Source organism: Rhipicephalus microplus, chromosome 4 (assembly GCF_043290135.1).
Source record: "Rhipicephalus microplus isolate Deutch F79 chromosome 4, USDA_Rmic, whole genome shotgun sequence".
NCBI lineage: Eukaryota > Metazoa > Arthropoda > Arachnida > Ixodida > Ixodidae > Rhipicephalus > Rhipicephalus microplus.
Window position 1 is genome coordinate 220,982,184 of NC_134703.1, and position 18,410 is coordinate 221,000,593.

The following is an 18,410-nucleotide window of genomic DNA, read 5'->3' on the forward strand; positions in this document are numbered from 1 at the left end:
GCGACAAAGATGTGCCAGTGTTGGTGCCATGCAGGTACACCACGATCTCGCACCGCCAGCCCATCTCTGTCAAACGCGCCTCCCTGCGAACTCTTCTACAGCGTTGCAGTGACTTCTTGCCTGCGTGCCCATGCTCGCACTACACGCAGACAGCGTCAACGCCTCACCAACGTTTGCTCCTGCGCCGATCTGGCATCACTTTCGACGCCTACCAACACGAGCCGTCATCGAGCTCCGCATCGCCCGTACTAAACTATCTCCTCGGTGGTGAGGGCTGTTGTCATCCGTGCCCGTTGCCACAGGTGCTTCGAAGCGTTGCATCACTGCTGCCCTCAACATTTGTTCGGCACACTTCTCGCTCACTCCACGGCCCCAGTGTCAACCACCGGAACTGTTATAGACCCAACGTTTTTCCCAATAACGACTCTTCGGACTTCCCCACAAACAATTCACGGACTGTAGCTCATGTACATAGTATCTGTATCTTTTGCTTCTCCTTTTGTACATATGCTTAAAAATGGCAGCACATCCACGGAGTGATTGGTTGAGAGTGGGGTGAAGCATCCGTCCGTCCATTCGTTCTTGCTTCCGTCCGTCCATACGTGCGTCTGTGTGGCCGCCCGTGCGACCATGCTCCCGTTAATGTGTGCGTCTGTTTGTGAGTCCACACGTCCATCTGTGCATCCGTCCCTGCGTTCGTCCATGCATCCGCTCCTGCGTCCGTCCACGCGTCCATCCGTCCGTGCAGCCATCCGTGCGTCCGTCCATGCATCTGTCTGTGTGTCCGTTCATCCACCTATTAAACACTTCAAGTACCACCATCTCGCATCTTTTCATCATTTATTTCTCATATAGAAGCATCGCGATCAAGCGGACATTCCAATGACTGAACTAGAGGAAGCACACGCACACTTTCTTACGGCTTGCGCTTCGTGTCTGCTTCCCACCTTTAACCACCTCGAGTTCATGGTGTTTACTAGTTCACTGTATTCATGGCATGGTAGCCCAACGCTCGCTAAACCTTTCTAAAACCGAAGAGGTTACGCCAGCAAGTATATCGTAGCAACTCTTTCTTCTCAGATAGTGCTCAATGTACATGTCGATGGCTGCAAATGGGGAATGAGAGACAGGAGAATTCGGCTTTTAGTTAACGCACACACTGCGAATTTTTTTTTGTTCAACAACGCATAGAAGAAACCTCCTAACAACACCACCCTAGAGGTCAAAATGTAAGACTGGTTACACACTACTACTACGACAACGAGGGATGAACGAGTGCCGCTATAAAGAGCATCGTCCCTAAATTGCGCAAAGCGCTAGGGGAAGGGAGTCTACATAGCGCCACGTTAGATTTGGCCATCTCGCCGCGTCGAAAAAGAAGCGACTTGCATGGCACGTGACGTGCGAGCCACGAGGAAAAATTGAACGGCCTAGCTCCTGGCCTGGCTGGACGCTGCAGCGGTGATTCCGCCTACGCCTGCGTTTCAAGTAAAAGCTGTGACCTCAGCACGGGCTCGTCACCACCGTGTCGTCTCTCGTTCATCTACAAAGCGTTTTGCAGATCCGACCATGACAAAGAAGTGTGCTAAACAGGCTCTGAGCCAACGCGCTCGAGTTCATGGGGAACGTGTACGATGCATATTGATGAAGTTATCAAGCCGTGCAAGAGCGTGGATCCACTAATAGCAGATGAGGATAAGGTCGGGCACCTCCTTAAGAGAATTACGGACCACATCTACCACTACCTTATAGGAAAGAATGACTTGCAGTAGGCGAATTGCATCATCTTTAAATGCCTAACATTCGAGGCGCTCAAAGATCGGTGCATTTCGGCAAGGTTAGGTGGACTGCCTAATGTCACTACGGTCGCAAGCATAGATATGGTCCTTCCACCCATCGATCTGGCGTCAACAATTCGACAAATTTTGTGCGAAGAACTTGATCACCGGGACGCTGCTGCACCGTGGATAGCAAAAGGCCACGGATCTTCCATGCTATGCGGCGCCTCGCCTGTGTCTATCAACGCTGCGGGCTTCGCCGGTTCACGGACCCCAGTACAGTCGCGTCGTCATGCCTATGTGTCCGATCTGCGAAACGACTCCGTGCAAAGGTCACCCTCCGATATGGCAGCATTAAAAGATTATCCCGCTGACCATCTTCAGCAGCGAGTGGGGCATGAACCACCTGTATGCCTTTACTAAGGCATTCGTCTGCTCAGAACGGTGACAGGCACCTCTGCCGCAGTATCAATGACCCCTGGCACCCTCATGGCGCGCAAGTACTCGGGGTTACTATCGCTGGCCACCGAATGGCTACCACCGATCCGACTTCAACATACCTTCCGCAGTGAGTCGCCTGCTTGTATGCGAAGTGTGACGCCACCAGCCTCTTTCCGCCTGGTTTGGCCACCATCACAAGGTCGTCCGCCTCTCGCTTCTTTTTTGCCGGGAAACTAAACACCGCGAACAATAGAGGTGATGTTGCCGGATGTTCTTCACTGCGTACAGAAATGCTTCCGCCAGTTTTCATGCTACAGAATAGGGTTAGTGTTCTTATAAATGGTGTTCCTACGTCAGCGTTAGTCGACATGGCAGCAACTGTTTCCGCCATGAGCAGCAATTTCAAGACTCGTCTTGGTGAGAAAGTGATGTTCTCTTGGGGAAGCCGGACAACGTTTTGAGCAGTTAGTTAAGAACCGTTGCGCACCGTGAAAGCGTGTACTGCAAATGTTACTTTCGGCGCTAAATTGTTTAAGACAGATTTTGCTGTTCTTCTGAATTCCGCTCATGAGGTTACCCTGGGGATCGACTTCCTGAAAAAAAATGACAGATCCCACGTACAGCGGGAATCGATGATATGCGAAGCACGAAGAAAGGTGGATATTTCACTTTCATATCAGCACAACGTTCCAAGGTACAACTTAAGGATGTCGTACATGACCTCCATGTCATGATTATCATGTTTGGATGTGTCGTTTACCTTCGTCATTTAGCCCCGCCACGGTGGTCTAGTGGCTAAGGTACTCGGCTGCTGACCCGCAGGTCGCGGGTTCAAAGCCCGGTTGTGGCGGCTGCATTTCCGATGGAGGCGGAAATGTTGTAGGCCCGTGTACTCAGATTTGGGTGCACGTTAAAGAACCCCAGGTGGTCAAAATTTCCGGAGCCCTCCACTACGGCGTCTCTCATAATCATATGGTGGTTTTGGGACGTTAAACCCCACAAATCAATACCTTCGTCATTTATTCACGTCACGTGAAAACAAATTTAGTATATGTGGAGCAAACGAAACGGTCGTGAGCACGCTATTAAAGTGGTACGTTGTCATGTTCTTACGAAACATGCGTATCACGCTTATCATGTTTCCACCAGTCATATACTTTTGTCATCTATTCACGACGACACCAAATTTGGCAGGTGTCGAGCTAGCAAAACGTCCGCGAGCCTATCATGGAGGGCCCACTATACTCTAACGAAGCGTTGACGCGCGCGCACGCTGGGAACAGTGACGCTACGTTAGCAAAACGCGAGCACTCCACAGTCAGACGACAGGTGTGACCGGCGCGATCAGCTTCTTTCGGCACGGCCCGACGGCAACCTGCGCGAAACTCGCGCCGCTGCGATACCAAGGCAACGCTTCGTCTCCCTCTTTTTCTGACGGAGAGACGCCAGATGCGCTGAAACGCGCTTGCGTCTAAGCAACGCAGCGCGGTGCACTCCTGCGAGTATATGGCGAAACCGGCACCTGGCGTCGCAATGCTGGCATGACGCGATCGAGGGAACGCCGGCGAGCACGCGCACCCCCTCCCGCCAAAGTGTATTGGTGCCTTGACTGAGGCATGTAGTCTTGTTCTCACATGACACGCATCTCATGAATATCATGTTTGCACCAGTCACATACCTTTGTCTTCCATTGACGTCACGTAATACGGAATTTGGCATATGTGAAGATAGCGAAACGGCCGCGAGCGCATCTTGAGTGTAACATGCAGTCATGTTGTTACATGACAAGCATGTCATCATTATCCTGTTTGGATGTGTCATTTACCTATGTCGTCCATTCGCGTCACGTTATTTATTTATTTATTTATTTATTTTCATACTCTCAAGGCCCGAGGGCATTACAGAGAGGAGTGGTCTGACAACAATACATCAATAACTGTAATTTTGAAGGCGGCAGATTCTTCGATTGCAGCAATGGAGGCAGGAAGGTGGTTCCAGTCACTGCTTGTTTCAGGCAAAAAAGAAGCATGGCAAGTGTTAGTGCGGCGTATGGGAACTTTGACTTTAGGATGATGGTCGAAGCGCGGTGATACATAATCTGGGGGAGAGGAAAATATCATTTTTAAGTGTAGGATTTGCGTAAAAGATTTTGTGAAATAGGTTGAAACGGAAGTATTTACGGCTTGACTTACGTGTTGGTAAGCCTAGGGTAGCTTTCATTGAAGAAACACTGGCGTAGTGGTTGTAGTTAGAGAGCACAAAACGAGCTGCACGGTTCTGAACGGATTCAAGGGCTGTAATTAATACGGAGCTAAATGAATTCCAAATAGAACAAGCGTTTTGCAATTTCAATCTCACGAGTGTTGTGTACAATTTAAGCTTTAAATCTGAAGAAACGGATGAAAATGACGGCGGAAAAATCCAAGCATGCGATTAGCATTATTAATTACATCTTCAACATGCATACTCCAAGAGAGGTTGTGGGTTATATGCACGCCAAGGTAACGGTAACTAGAAACGGGGTTTAAAGAGGAGTTCTTAAGGGTATAGAAAAAAATGGTCATTGACTTTATTGTGGTGCATTACTCTCATAACTTTACACTTACGGATGTTTAATTTATTGTGCCTCTTGTCGCACCAGTTAGAAACAGCGTCAATGTCGGACTGCAATGTAGAAATGTCATGTGGGTTGTGAATGACACGATACAGCACGCAATCATCAGCAAAAAGCCTAATGGTAGAATTAATTCAGACAGGCAAATCATCATTATAAATAATAAAAAGCAATTGACCTAGAACCGAACCCTGTGGTACGCCTGATGTTACAGCAACGGTAAGAGAGTTATAATTATTAGCATGAACATACTGCAGACGGTTTGTTAGAAAAGAGTGAATCCAGTCAAGGATGTTAGGATTTATACTTAGCTTACTCACTTTAAGAAGAAGGAGAGTATGCGAAACAGTGTCGAAGGCTTTGGCGTAATCTAAAAAGATGCAGTCGATTATGAAATTATTGTCGAAAGCACGAAAAAGATCGTTAGTAAAAGAAAGTAACTGCGTTTCACAAGAGAAGTGCTTCCTGAAACCGTGTTGCCAAGGGGAAAAATGAATTGGATTCGAGAAAAGATACTAAGTTTGAATAGATGATGTGCTCGAGAAGTTTGCAGGGTACACTGGTGAAAGATATTGGCCTGTAATTGAGGGGAGAGTGGGTGTTACCTGATTTTTGAAGTGGAACCACCTTTCCCACCTTCCAATCATCTGGCAAAGTGGAGACTGCAGAGACTGCAAAAAGAGTTCAGCGAATATGATGGAAGAATGAAGTTTTGTGTTCTTTAAGAACTTTGAATTGATGCCGTCGTTGCCTGCAGAGCTAGACAATTTCTTTTTTTCTACTACACGACACACTCCAGATGAATCAACAGATATGAAATCCATAGGAAAAAAGGAAAGGTCTTCGACAGAAGGCATAGAAAAAGATGTTGCCCCAGGAAAACAAGAAACAAATGCATCATTCATCACATTGCAGCAGTCACAATCGGAAACAGCATCACCATTGCTATCTAGTAGGTTAAACATTGTAGATCTGCTGCCTCGAACTACATTCCAAAGTTGCCGAGATTATCTTTCAGCAGGGTGGGTAGGGTAATGTTGTGGAATACATTTTTAGCCTGCGCAATGGCGTTTTTGTACTCTTTTTCAGCGTCGAAGTACGCATGCCAACGCTCAGGCGTAATCACCACTTTTGCTCGGCGGAAAATCCTTTTCTTCTTGTTTAGTAAGCGCGTCAAATGGGCGTAAATCAAGGGGATTTAGAAGAAAAAAGGATCTGTTTTTAGGAATGTAGCAGTGAATCAAAAAAGCGACCTTTTTTTTAAACATAAACCAATTTTCTTGAATGGTGCGTGTATAAAAACCAGGCATATAGTCTGTGAAGAAATTAGCAAGTTCATTATTTATTGCAGCGAAATTGGCATTTTTATAATATTTATTATATTTCATTTGCTTCGTGCAAGGTAAATGGGCATGAATACTACAGTGAATAAAACAGTGATCACTTAGACCGGGCATAAAGACTAGAGGTGAGACAAGTTCTGGAGTGGTCGTCAGCAGCAAATCTAGTACATTGGCAGAATGGGTTGAGCAACGAGTAGGCTGAAGTACCAGTTGCTTAAGGTTAAAATATAAACAAACATTCAAAAATTACGAACATTCTATTGAATTTTCCACAAGACTTGGTGGGTCAGTAGACCACATTATAGAAGGCGCCAGTTAAAATCTCCAAAAAGAAATAAAGGATATTTGCGAAACCGCACAGTCTACTTATTTAGGACATCATGTAATTCTTGACAAAATGTTGTTGAAGACTGTGGCGGTTTATAGCACACACTGAAGATGAAATTTTTATTCCCTGTAAATACACATGCGCTAACAAATTCTAAGTCGGTGTCGACCATAATCGCACTAGAGATGAAAATATCCCGGACAGCTAACAACACACCACCGCCTCGACTATCAGTACGATCCGAACGATAAATTTTCTAGCCCACTTCGCAGTGCAATATTTCAAAGTCATGAATAGCTGAAGAAAGCCAAGTTTCAATGAGCAGTACCACATCCGCAGAACACGTGTCGATAACGGAAGATACGTCGTCACGCTTGTTACACACACTACGCACATTGGAATTCAGCAGGGACACCTCACGGGCTGATTGCGTTCGTGCTAGCTATGTTGCTGGGGTGCGTAAAATGGCAGCAGCTGGAAGAGTTACGGGGGGGAAGCAATACCAATGTTACTGTTGCGCTCTTCGCGTGTCTCAAGTTCGCGAACATGGTCGGTAATATGGCAATACACATAGGCAGCCTTGTTAATATACAATTTGTTTACCCGTAGCGAGTACGGCTGTCCAGAGTTTTTACCAAATTCATGTAACCTTTTTTTTTGGCATTGTGGTGTTGCCTGCGAGAAGTTTTCACTAACTGACACCTTAGAGGGTCGAAACTTCTTCCTCTGATAAAAAACGTTATCATTTATTTTGGCGACTGAAATTTAACAATAATAGGCCGGCACGTATTGGGAACATAGGCACCGAGCCTATGCGCACGCTGTATTGCTTCATTTGATAGGTTGAAGTCACGTTTAGCATATAAGGTCAGTGATTATTTTTTCACTCTGCGCCCAACCTTCAGAAACATTGTCAGCAATGCTAAAAAATATCAAATTATCTCTACGAGACCGATCTTCCAACTCCTCAAGTCAGGAATGAAGAGCAGTCATTTCGTTTCTTTTGGCTGTATTTACTGTTCGCGGAAGATCAGGAATATGGTGACCCAAGTTATATGATTTTACCATCGTCTCAACTGCCGCTAGCCTGCTAGAAAGGTCGGTTACTTTCTGTTCTAATAAAGATTGATTGGTTTCAACTTGGTTAAGTGCGGCAAGAAGTTTCCCATGCCGCGAGTCTACTTTAGCTGAAAGGCTAGCAATAGCTGTCAGCACTTTATCGTCCGGTCCTGGGTTTGATTCAATATCCCCGCACAAAAGTAAATTGAGGACAAGAAAACACTCAGAGACATTGTCATATGTAACACTTGGGCCAGGGAAGAGCAGCAGACATATATCACTGGAGCGCTTTGACTACAAAGACATGCGGTTACCAATCTGCACGATGAAGCAGTAAAAATTCACAACTGGTCTCATAGCTGCCGCTCATTCCTGGCCACTGAATGGCACCGACGACGGGCGGACGTTTAAATCAGCAGGGTGAGGGAATACCGAGTTTGTACATTTAAAGCTAGCAAAACGGCCGCGAGGGCATCATGAGCGTATCTTGTAGTTATGTTGTTACATGACACGCATCTCATGTTTATTATGTTTGCACCAGTATCATGCCTTTGTCATCCATTCACGTCCGCAATACTGAAATTGGTATAGGTGAAGCAAGCGAAATGGCCGCCGGCGCATCATGCACGTGGCATGTAGTCATGCTGTTGCATGACGCACATGTCATGATTTTCATGTTAGGGTCTGTTGCTTGTGTTCGCCATGCACTCAGGTCATACTATACCAATTTTGCAGCATACCATGTGAACGCAACCACCGCAAGAGCTGCAAGACCATAAAATGCAAATCATGACATTCATGACGTACATATCAAGATTTTCATGTCATGACTAGTTAAATATGTTCTTCATACTGTCATGCTATGTCATGCCATGTTCGGTATCGATACCATTATCGAAACGGCCAGGAGATCTAAAAGTCGTAGGCGTCTAGATAGATAGATAGATAGATAGATAGATAGATAGATAGATAGATAGATAGATAGATAGATAGATAGATAGATAGATAGATAGATAGATAGATAGATAGATAGATAGATAGATAGATAGATAGATAGATAGATAGATAGATAGATAGATAGATAGATAGATGCACTCAAAGTCACCGAAGTTCGCAAAGAAATGCTTCGCATTTAAAAATGTGGAGCCACTGTGGATTGTGCGGCTGGTGAAGTTTTACTGTCTGGCTTTTTGTCAGGAGCCCACACGCTGCCAGCAGACTATCGCAGTTGTTGGCGCCATAATTTTGCCGGCCCAGTCGATAGTTTAAGTGCCTGTTTATGTTTGTGGTATCGCAGCAGATAACGCTGACAGTATAGTTCTCCCAATTCAGCTGGGCTGTGTGAAGAAGGTTGTGGTTGTACTGCATTGCGTGATTTCTACAACTAGTGGCATAGCCTTGGTATGGGTGTGATTTCCTCTTTCGATGATTGATTTATATATGGGGTTTAAAGTCCCAAAACCACCATACAATTATGAGAGACGCCATAGTGGAGGGCTCCGGAAATTTCGACCACCTGGGGCTCCTCTTTCGAGCCATCAAGCCGATTGTACTGCCTGGTGGAATGAAGCTGGCTGCGTTTGAACTCGACGCCAGGAACAACGTTGATATTGCAGTAATTAGTGATTACAGAAAAAAAGAGAAATGCGTCTGACGTGGCTTGTCCTAGTGAGAACTTACTCAAGAATATTTTTATTTATTTTATTTTTATTTATTTATACATACTGTCAATCCCAGAGGGATTATAACAGGTGGACAATCAGAGGCAGTAAATAAGTACAGTCAATGGAAAGGGAAAAAGTAATAAGAAAAAATTAACAAAATAACAACAAAAAAGAAAACATATAAGCACAATTGTCAAAGTACAAACATATTGGCACTTTACCTAAATAACAAGAAAGATCACATAGCACCATATCACGTTTGCGAGGCTATGAAGTCGCTTTCTACTAGTTTTGTGAAAGTGGCTAAGGATGTGCTACTGGTAATGGAGGGGGACAAGTTATTCCATTCTCTGTTCGCTAGCGGGAAGAACGAGAATTCGAAGGCATCTGTGTGAAATCTGTAAGGGGCAAGGGTATGAGAGTATTTGTGGCGGGTAGTTCTTGCTGCGGATAGCTTTATGTAGCGGGAATTGTGTGTGTTTAGGTGACCATGTAACAGTTGGTACATTAGCTTTAAGCGTGCCAATATCGCCCGGTCGTTCATGCTTAAGTCCAGCCTTCTTAAGCAACTCCGTAGGTGAATCTGCTCGGTTAAATTTGTTAAAGATGACCCTAAGCGCTTTTCGTTGAACACCTTCGATCTTGCTCATTAGTTTTTTTGTGTACGGGAACCAGGCATTGTTTGCGTACTCCAGGATGGGTCGTATAAGTGTATTGTAGGCCTTTAACTTTGTGTGTGGTGGTGCTTGCTGTAATCGCCTTTTTATAAATAACAGTCTTTGCAGCGCAGATGATGTGATGTAATGAATATGAGCGTCCCACCGTAGGTGATGTGACAGAATGACCCCTAGATACTTATGTTTCGTGACTTTAGAAAGGGTAGCTGAATTGATGACGTAATTGAAATTGGATGGATGCTTTTTTTTAGTTATAGATCAGAGCGCGGACTTTTTTTGTTTATGTTCATTTTCAAATCACTGCACCAGGCTGAAACGGCGTCTAGAGCTGTATTTAAGGCGATATGGTCATCGTGTGAGTGGATTTCTTTGTACAGGATGCAGTCATCTGAAAATAATCTGCATCCAACATTAACACATGAAGGAAGATCGTTCACAAAAAGTAAGAATAATACTGGCGCCAAAAGACTGCCTTGCGGTACGCCAGAGGTCCCCGGTACGATTGAAGATTGGACATGGTTTAATTCCACGAACTGCGACGTGTCTGTTAGGAAGTAAGTAATTCAGTCAAAAATTTGGCCCTTGCCTAGAAAAAGTTGGAGTTTCAAGATGAGTTTGCTGTGCGACACCCGATCAAACGCTTTCGAGAAATGTAGCAGAATAAGATCATTTTGTTTTTGGCGATCGATGCTTTATGAGGCGTTATGGACCATTTCAATGAGTTGTGTTACAGTAGACATGCCCTAGCGGAAGCCGTGTTGAGAAGGGGACTGTATTTAGTGCTCTTCAAAATGTTTCGTTATGTGTTTCAAGAATATCTGTTCGAGCAGTTTACCAACCGGACATGTTAATGAGATGGGCCGATAATTGAAAGGTTCGTTTTTATTTCCGGACTTCTGTATAGGAATCAATTTTGCTATTTTTCAATTCTTTGGTAGGGTACGCAACGACAATCATCGGTTAAAAAGCAGGCACAGGTATTTTGTTATCCATTCGGCATATCTTTTTAAAAACGCGATAGGTATGTTGTATGGTCCGGAACTTTTTTTGCCATCAAACTTCAATAGTGAGTTGAAATCTTCGGAAACGAATAATCACTTAATAGATTTCTGTCCTCCAATGCTTATGTGAGGCTTTTTTTCATCGTCAACTGTAAAAACTGATTGGAAATAGCTATTTGATACGTTTGCGGAATAGGCATTTTCTTCATTTTACGGTTCTTAGGATTCATGTATTGCCAAAATTTTGTTGGGGAACTTTTTATGAACCAAGGTAGAGTTTTTTCAAAATAAGTGACTTGGCTGCGTAAATTTTATTTTTCGTGTCAGTTATACCTGCGCCCAGATTTCGTCGTCTATAAATATTCAGTTTCTATTTTAGATTTTTTCTTAAACGCTTCACCTTTTTTTTTAGCATGTATAACGACACGTGTGACCCACAGATTCATCTTTCTGGTCTTCTTTTTCTTCGATGGAACGTGGTTTTGTAAGCAATAAAGAAATATTTCTTTGAACTTGTGCCACAACATTTTCATAGTCGCACTAGTCAGAGGATAATTCTTGAAAAGATGAAAATTTGTCGGACAGTAAATTATGTATAGCTACGTCATCGGCATTACAAAAGCCTGGAAATATTTCCTCTGCGGATGCAGGCGTTTTACTGTCCTTTACAGGTATCCTACAATAAGTTAATTCATGGTCTGAAATGCCGTCAAGTAGTTCTATCTTTGCTTCATGTACCGGAAAGTTATCAGTGAGAAAGATTAAGTCTTGCACAAACGAGTTGTGTCCCTGTACATGCGTAGGCTGCGTCACTATTTGTGAAAGGTTTAAAGAAAGAATTAAATTGTAAATTATTTCGGAACAGGCGCTGTGGTACTGCATTGATTCCTAGTTGAAGTCAGACAGATTAAAGTCCCCCACTATAATATCTCTGGCATTAGATACTTGACGCCGCATAAAGTGCACAGGGCATCCATACACTCAAGGTTTGATGAAGAGGCGCGGTATGCACACCCGAGAACGATAACGTGGATTGTGAATTCAAGTTTGCAAAATACAGCCTCTACGCCTTCTGCGCCTGGAAGTAATGTGAAGGGGATTCTTTTACTTATAAAGACAGCTACGCCACCGCCTCTTGTTGGTCTATTTTTTGCGTATGATCGCGTAGTTTGGGGGTGTTAGCTCAGCATCTTCCATATCACTTGTTAGCCACGTTTCAGTAACGGCCAAGAAGTCGGGTTTGAGGCCGATAAGCAACAATTCTAAAGCATCTAATTTGTTCATGATGCTGTGCGCATTCACTTTGCGAAAGTTATTTGGTGCGATGGCTTATTTGTCGACGCCTTAACTCCGCAGGTCTGAATGAACTTTTTTTGTTCTGTTTACTGAGGGTACTTCTGGCTTGGTTGTAAAGAAAATGAAAGCCTTGTACGTGATCAAGAGAACTAGTTGATGATTCGTTTGCTTCAGATGGCTGATATAAAGGTACTGGTTGGTGATACGAGAAGACAGGGGGATGGACATTTAGATGCGTCAAGTGTTGTTGCGACTTGACAATTGTTTAGCACTGTTCGATTCCCTGTCCCACATGAAAACGTCATCGTTAATTAACAACTTATTGAAAACGAGACAAATACGGTCACCGTCCTTTTGAAGCTCTTCGAAAACTGCAATTGTTTGCGTCTTTTGTCGCACACGGCCTCAGAATAGTCTCGTGCTACGCTTAGTGTTGTGTTTTTCAGTTTGAAGCCCTTGCTCAAAATGAATGCGACTTCTTTCTCGTTAAAAAAATTGCAATGATTGGATGCTTCTTATCCGCTGAAAACGGGCCCAGGCGGTGAGCTCAAGAAATAGACGAAACAGATATGCCAAATTGGCTTGAACAGAGCTCTTTTACGATTCTCTCAGAGGCCTCCCACGACTCGGAACCGTCAGTATCAGCGACTCCGTAAAAAAGTAAGTTAGACCGGCGGGAGCGGTTTTCCAAGTCATCTATTTTGTCTTGAATTCTCGAAAGCTCTTTCTCATGCGTGGGGCCAAGTCCGGAACTGCTCCCTGTCAACTTTTAGTGCAATTCATCTATTATTACTTGCATCTTGGAAATGTTTTCTTGATTCGCGGAAGAGTGCTGTGTCGACGTTGACTGAAGTTTGTTCTCGAGCTCGCCTACTCTTTGCGTCAGAGATTCGAAATCTTTTTTAAGGTAGCATGTAGCAGCAAAACCTGGTTCACGGATTTGAGAAGGCTCACATTGTTAGCTTCTATACGTTGCACACTATCAAAAAACTGAATTAAGCTTCTCTCCCTGAGCTTTATTCATAGAACCAGGATTCTTTTCGATGTCACCTCCCAGGGGCGGGAGGCGCCGAAGATGCAATGCACACTCGCGAACTGCTTCAGGGCACGGAAGCACGACAAGAAAAGGATCATCTGATCGGAAGCTGCCAGAGGGTAATTTGGAAAAGCAACCAACCTGCAGAGCGAAAAGACAGATGCGTAAACCTTTCGTTGTTTCCTCCATCGTGCCTCCGTGCCCACAGAAGGGATACTGCCAGATCCTTGGTAATACCGTTCCCGAACTTGATGACGTTGTCGTCGCGGCTGCGCATCGGTGATATTCCAGGGGGCGTTCCTTGTGCTTGGACAGGTTCACGCAAGTTGTTTACAACAGGCGTAGATCCATGGCAGGCGCGGCCTCGCGAATTCCTTCCAAGGGCGAAAAGTCGGCCGGAAGGCCAAACACCGATACACCAGCCGCGACCGCGGCGAACTGCAGAGTGAAAAGACAGATGCGTAAGCCTTTCGTTGTTTCCTCCATCGTGCCTCCGTGCCCACGGAAGAGATACTGCTGGATGCTTGGTAATATCGTTTCTGAACTTGATGACGTTGTCGTCGCGTCTGCGCATCGATAATATTCCAGGGGGCATTCCGTTTGCTCGGATAGGTTCACGCAAGTTGTTTCCAACAGGCGCGGATCCATGGCAGGCGTGGCCTCGCGAATTCCTCCCAAGGGCGGAAAGTCGTCTGGAAGGCCAAACACCGACGCACCGGCCGCGACCACGGCGAATTGCAGAGCGAAAAGACAGATGCGTAAGCCTTTCGTTGTTTCCGCCATCGCGCCTCCGTGCCCACGACTTATTCTCCACATGGTGGATAAGTCGCTGTTGCCAGATAAGAGACAAAGGTTAGTTCAGATCCTCTCCAACCATACATCCGTTTTCGATTTCGTACTGAATAGCCACGGAAGTTCTGTACAATTTTCACGGAAGCGTCATGTGATTGATACTGCTTCCGCTCTACCCATCCGCGAAAAACCATACAGAGTAGCTCAGTCTGAGCGTAAAGTTATTGCTGAGCGGTTACAAGAATTGTTCACCTAAAAAGATATGCAGGCGTCATCTAACCCCTGGGCAGGACCGGTTATACTTGTAAAGATTGAGGGTGATTCCTGGATACTTTGTGTAGATTACCGGCGGCTTGACGGAGTCACAAATAGGACGTGTATCCGCTTCCCCACATCGACGACGTTATCAACTGTTTAAACTCTGCTTCATACTTTTCTTCCACAGACTTAAGATCTGCATGTCAGCAAACCTCAATGCATTCTGCCGATAACAAGTAACGGCATTTATAACCACAAATAATTTATTTGAATTTAACGTCATGTCATCTGGTCTTTTTAATGCTCCAGCCACGTTTGAGCGCTGTATGCCCGCAGTTCTCAGTGGCTTAAAATCGGAAGTATGTCTTTGCTATCTCGATGACGTCGTAATCGTTGGCCACACGTTTGAAGAACACAATCGTCGACGATGTTGTTCTCATGTGCCATGGGAATGCAGCCCTTACTTTGAATTCAATAAATATCCATATTGGTGATCATGAAACTCTAATTCTTGGGCAGCTCGTAAACATACACGGCGTTGAGCCTGATCCGCTCAACATCACCGAGGTGACCAATTTCCCTCTCTATGCTCGCGACGAGAACTTCGAAGATTCCTGGATCTAATTTCGTTCTTCCGGTATTTTGTGCCTAGTTCTTCCGGTATTTTGTGCCTAGTTTCATCTGAATCTCTTACTAATCTGCTCAACAAAGATGTACCCTTCAAGTGGACTCGTCTTGCGATTGATACTGGTTCCGCTCTACCCATTCGCGAGGAACCATACAGAGTAGCTCCATCTGAGCGTAAAGTTATTGCTGAGCAGTTACAAGAAATGTTGGCTGAAAAGATATACAGGGGTCATCTAACCCCTGGGCAGGACCGGCTATACTCATTGTTTTCTCAGTTGAAGCTTCTACTCACTTCTGGTCCTACTCTGTCATTTCGACGCATCAGCCCTAACTGAGTAGCACAGTGACGCCAGTGGACTTGGCATCGGCGCAGTATCATTCCAGCTTAACGAAGCCGCCTAACATGTCATTGCCTAAGCCAGCTGTTCTTTGAGTAAAGCTGAGCACAATTAAACTTACAGAGCAAGAATGTCTCGCAGCTGTCTTAGTCGTGCACAAGCTTCGTCCGTACACTATAGCCGCCGAATATTCATCGTCACAGACCACCACTCCCTTAGTTAGCTCACTGGTCTACGAGATCCAACCAGTCATCTGGCTTGATTTGGCGCTCTGTTTGCAAGAGTGTGACATTGATGTGTGCTTCAAGAGTGGCCGCCGTCACGCAGACGCTGACTGCCTATTGGAATTTCCCCTTCACACGACTGAAGGCGACGCGAGAATTTAGACAATTGTCTAGGTGCTCCTGACTCATGGTTTCCGGATGTGGAAACGTTCTTACCAGAACAACGTGAAGACCGTATTATAGCTCCTTTTTTCATCTGCCGTTGATAAGAGGCATCAGTCCCCATTTGTCATACAGGATGACATTCCTTAGAAGGAAAACATGGCTGCAAAGGAGGCCCACCTACTTTTGGTTGTCACCAAATCTTTGCAACACAACGTGCTGCAAGCTATGTACGACGATCCAACATTTGGGCATATGGCATTCGCCAAAACCTATCACTGCAATCTGAGACGTTTTCAATAGCCCGAAATGCATCAGGCTACAGCTAAATACGTAGCCAGTTGTGAGCATTGTCAACGGTTGAAAAGTTCAATAAGGGAGCCGCGAAGATTTCTCCATCCTATACTGCCTCCATGTGTTCTGTTTGAGGTCGTCGGTATTGACTTGATAGTCCGTTTTACATGATAAATTATTGGGAACCACTGGATCATAGTTTGTGTTGACCACCTCACTCGTATGCTGAAAACGCAGTGATATCTGCCGCAACAGCCGATCATATTTCTGACTTCCTACTACATAGGTCCCCTCTGGCATAGGTCCCCTCGACATATTCCTCCGGCATAGGTCCCCTCGTGCCTTTATCAGCGACCGTGGCCGGCAGTTTGTGGCTCACGCCATGGAAGAGTTGCTTCACCGGCCTGCTTCCCAGTTTCGTCACGCCACTTCTTGCCATCCACAGACCAACGACCTGACTGAGTGCGTCGACAGAACGCTCATTACCATTCTCGCCATGTACGTTAATTTTTAGAATAAAAACTGGGACGCAGTTTCACGGTTTACGACCCACGCCTACAGCACTGCGCAACAAGAGACCACTGGATTTAGCCAGTTTTATCTTCTCTACATCCGTGAGCCACGTACTACAATTCTCCCGTTTTCAGAGCAAGAAAGCCCATTCCTTGCAGAGACACTCCATTGTGCAGAGGAGGCATGGCGCATCACACGTCTCCGGACTTTCGCAGCCCAAGACCAATCAAAGTTTCGCTACGACAAGTGAAAACGACATGTATGGTACAGCGAAAAAAATGTGGTGTGGCTTTGGACTCCTTACCGCAAGCGTGGCTTGTATCGAAAGTTTCTCGCCCGCTATAGAGGTCCCTTCGTTCTTTCGTCACGCTTTAGGGACGTTACGTACGTGATCTCATGCCTCACATCTTTCGGCCACCGCTCCAAGAAAACTGACGTCGCACATGTCACCCGGTTGAAGCCATACCACACGCGACACTGACTAGCTTGCCCAGTGGGCATCGTCTGCAATGGGGGAATTGATACAAGACCTTTGTTGAAGTGAAAAGGAGGAGAAAGAAGTGACTGCGTTCCTTGCCAAGCCTTGTTTAGCGGTCATTGATAATTCCGCCTATAAAATAAACATCTCTCACTGTAACGGGAACGGCTGCTAGGGGGTCGGGTCACTCGGACGTCTCTCGAATTGGCTCTGCCAGTTTTTCATTTTGGCGGCTGAATAAAGACAATCACGAGATTCAAGACCATCACAGTTGTCGCCAGACAACGACCCGATACATCCGACGCCAGAATATACCAGGTGGGCTTACTTTATTTAGCCGTGACACGTCTTTCAAGTTCCCGAAACGGCGTCACCCTTGCTACGCCATGGCAGTGCCAACGCAGTGCCATCGACGTGCTGGCAGCTAGGCGACGCGCTAGGCCCCCAGCTTGTTCGAAGCCTGCGAAATAGATTTTGTGGAAACTGAGAGAACGATGCTGTTTCCCGAAGAGTACAACGACACTCAATGATGGAATGTGGACCATGAACGACGCAAGAAGGCAAAAGACGATACAAACGCGGTACCAGCCACGAACATGGGAGGTGCGTCCAAAGAGGCGTCTCGGAGACTGAAGGATTTTTTGCATTGCCGGCCAGTGCCAAAAGAAACGCAACTACCAGAAGACGATTACAACGTATTAATACGCCCAGGAGGGGGCCTAGGCTTGACGCGACAGAGTCTAGCGCTCATAAGTGACGGTGTTCTACGAGTAGCAAAAGTACAGCATGACATTGCTGGGAAAGATACTCTCAGAATCAACATGCGACATAATACCATGATCATGAGCCCAGCTAGTCTGCTGAATGTTAAGGAATACAGCAACACTAAAGAAATTAAGATCCATGACAAGAGCTACGCTACAGCCGCCTATGTAACAGCACCAGAAAACACATCCAAAGGGGTTATCCACGGAATACCGACGTATGATAATCAAGAAGACATAGAAAAAAGCTTCGTCAATCAGAGGAACCCGGAAATTCTACATGCACGACGTATGGGACTTGCGGACTCAGTGGTCATTGTTTACGAAGGCTTTTTTTGTGTGGTGTTTCGTATACTGCCGTGTTGCCGAATATAAATTCTTCCTATACGAGAAGCAATATGAAACATGCACTTTTTGTGAACAAATCGGACATCGGGCAGATGTCTGCCCACAGCCTGATAGCAAGAAATGTCGTGTTTGTAGGGTTCTCAATCCAACCGAAAACCACCAGTGCGACCCTAGGTGTAGCCTTTGCGGGAAAGGTCATCTTACCGGGGACAAAAAATGCAAGGCACCGTTTTTCGGCCCCGTACCTTTTGAAGAAAAGATGGTGGGAAAAAGAACAACGAAAAGGTGATGAGCAAAAAGAAATGAAGATTTTGTCGAAGACTAGGGCAACACAGGCCGGTAGCGATGAGTAGATACCAGAAAATCCAACGGAGG

General features: G+C 45.5%; 1 protein-coding gene across 1 annotated transcript in view; it reads right to left on the bottom strand.

The window, feature by feature from the left end:
- LOC119172481 (uncharacterized) overlaps positions 1 to 18,410 on the bottom strand; it is a 647,431-nt gene that overhangs the window by 344,551 nt on the left and 284,470 nt on the right. The window lies entirely within an intron of this gene.